The following is a 3,116-nucleotide window of genomic DNA, read 5'->3' on the forward strand; positions in this document are numbered from 1 at the left end:
TTGGAAACAAAGGCCAGTGGATTGCTTTATGCACTTTCTTGGAATGACTCTAACCTTGATGACTGAGAATCTTTATCTGTAATTTGTTTTGATTCTGACCACTTTCTGTTATTATAGATCAGAACAGGGCTGATTACCATGCAGTATGATGAACTGGTCTCTCTTTGCAAAGATTAAATAACATTTTTATCTGGATCCAATTTACATGTTTTTTGTTGATATTTATCCTCAAATCTGATTAAAAAAAAACACAATTCCTGAAATATAACCTCATAAAAGTACCAATAAACAGAGAAACGAGGAAGAGAAGCGAAGAAGCTGTCTGCAGCGATAAAGTTGTTCAACTTTTTTGGAATGACTCTGATTGGATGACGGAGAATCTTCAGCAGAATATGATGTGATGGTTGAGCTCAGGGATCGTTATCATGTTCTCAACCTTTCAATTAAGATCCGCTGCTATAAAAAAAAAGCTGAATCTCTGGTTTCCTCTGTGGTTTGTTTGGTTTTGTTTTATTCAGAATCAGACCAGAACTGTTCTCACCATCATCTGATCGATTTCCAATCCTGAATTTTATCTTTAAAGTCCAGATCGGGTTCTGTTGAAGCAGAAACTCATTTACTGTAAGAAGCTCTGACATAGCAGCTTCACGCCGTCCGAGGACATAAAAAGCAGATGAGTCATGTTGGAGAAGGAACCTGCAGCTCGCCTGTTGTCTGTGGCGCTGCCCTGAATCAGGACCGACGGGTCTGAAGTTCAGCAGAACGAAGTTCTGCACCATCAGAGTTTAGAGAAATCCAAATAAAAGCATAAATCAGAGTTTAAACGCAGCAAAGTGCAGAGAGGAGCTCTGCAGACCTTCAGGAAGCCTGCAGAGCTCTGGGACAGAGTACAGAACCAATCAGCATTCAGATCTGAACCCTTGGATCATGTTTGATCCGCTGAGAGTGATGCAGCTCATAAATCCTCCCTCTGTTCCTCACCAGCTGCTCAGGAAGCTGCTCTCACCTGCAGTCCAGAGTCCAGGAACTCGACGGGCTTCCTGCGCTCCGACGCTCCGAGGAGGAACAACCGTTTCTAAAATCTGCTTCAGAGAAGCCTGACCACAGAGTCACAGCTGCAGTGACAGGACGGCGGTTCTTCCTGTTCCTGCTCTGAGACCGGCTGCAGAAACATCCTCTTTGTTACATGAGCTCTGACAGATCCGCAGAACAGAACAAACGCTTCTGCTGCTCAGATCAGCGGGTTTCAAAAGCTCAGATCAGTGCAACAGTTTCCAGTCCATTCTGGACTAGAACCTGGCTGATGGCGATCTTAGGGGTTGATCCCAGTTTGTCTGCTTCTGTTCCTCCATCTAAGAACTGGGTGGTGGTGGCAGCATCATGCTGAGGGTCTGATCGCATCAGTAGGGTAGTCAGCTGTGTTGTTCTCTCTCTAGTCCTGTGACCCGGTGCTGTCATTCCAACACAATCCCCAGATTATCTCCAAAGGGCTCCTGGATCTCATTCTTTATCCACAGCAAAGTTATTGGGCAGAACTGCGAGGAAGTCCATTTCTCTGGAGGAAAGAAAACCCACCGATGGTTCGGATCAGGAAGCATCACTGCTGACGCCACATTGGTCCCATGGAGGCTCTCAGTTCTTCTCCAGGAGGAGGATTCATCCTTTAAACTCCTGCAGGAGTTTGTTTTGTCTCTGTTGGTTTCCTTGAACAGAGGAAGACATTTAAACACAAGCCAGCTGGAGCATGCTCCGGTCCAAACACCACCCTGTGAGATGGTCAGGAAGCTTACTGGACCTTCTAAGATGACCTGAAGGTTCTCCTCTGCAGCTGAAACTCTTTATTTGATGATCCAGAAACTGTCCTTTGAGCTAAATCCCGAGCAGAACATGGTGCTTTTAATAACCACTAGTATTTTCACAATGACCAACCTCCAGAATTATTTCTGAAATAAGTGCTCCACACTGCAGACTCCCCACGCTGCCACCTCCAGAAGTTCTCTGACCATTCTACCATAGTTGGCCTCATCACAGGTGGAGATGACCCAGGACTCGGTGGTCTGGTTCCAGCAGAACCACCTTCTGATTCATGCAGGGAAAACCAAGGAGCTGGTGTTGGACTTTGGCAGAAGCAGATCCACTCCACTGACACCGGTGAACATCCAGGGAACGGACATCGGACTCTTCTAAGGTGTTTATCTGAGTTCATCTGAAACCTTCTCTGACTCTGCTGTAGCATCAGCATCTTCTATGGAGCTGTCTGTTGGAGCAGCGGCTCATCTGTAGCTGAGAGGAAGCGGCAGGATCAGCTGATCGGGAAGGCCAGCTCTGATTGGATGCCCTCTGGACCCCCCATGCATGAAACTGGTGCTGAACTGGACAGCTCCTTCAGTGACAGACTGCTGCACCTTAAATGCAGCAGGGAGCGTTATCACAGATCCTTCCTCCCAGCAGCTGGAAGACTCTAGAACCACCACTGTTCCCAGTAACCTCAACCAGTTCTTCCATTCATGCTGATTCTGCTCAGTTTCTACCTTAGTCAGTTAAATAACCTGCTGCTGTCATTTTGCACATCTCTGATGTTGCTGCTATTTTTAAATTACTGTAAAAAAATGTCCATAGCTGGATGTTGGTTATTTATTCTCCAGTTTTATATTGTTAAAACACTTTACAGGATTTTATTGTTTATTTTTTAACTCTTCATTTCGGACTCTTTCCTACAGAGGTGTGTCTGCTAACTGCTGCAGGGCTACAGAGAAACCTGAACTGATTCAGTCATTCAGATTAAAGGAAGTTTCACTGTATTAATGCTCCGATCTAAATGTTAGTTCTGAATTTATTCTGCCTGGAATCCATAAATCTAACCTGAATCATCAGAGACAAACTGGAAGCTTCAAGGATGACTTTGACAAACTTTAGTTCAGTAGATTTCTCATGATATTTCAATCTCTTAAACTGCAGCAGTGATCAAATGTAAACATAAGACTGAATTTTATTTATAGTTTTTCCAACATTTAGGTTTGTTTGTTGCTTTTTTGTTTTGTCTTTTTTTAACAATCAGCAGTCTGATGTCGGTGGAATGTTAGAAAAAGAACTGAAAAAAAAAATCTAATTTATCT

The sequence above is a fragment of the Cyprinodon variegatus genome, unplaced genomic scaffold (genome assembly GCF_000732505.1).
Source record: "Cyprinodon variegatus isolate N-32 unplaced genomic scaffold, C_variegatus-1.0 Scaffold752, whole genome shotgun sequence".
NCBI lineage: Eukaryota > Metazoa > Chordata > Actinopteri > Cyprinodontiformes > Cyprinodontidae > Cyprinodon > Cyprinodon variegatus.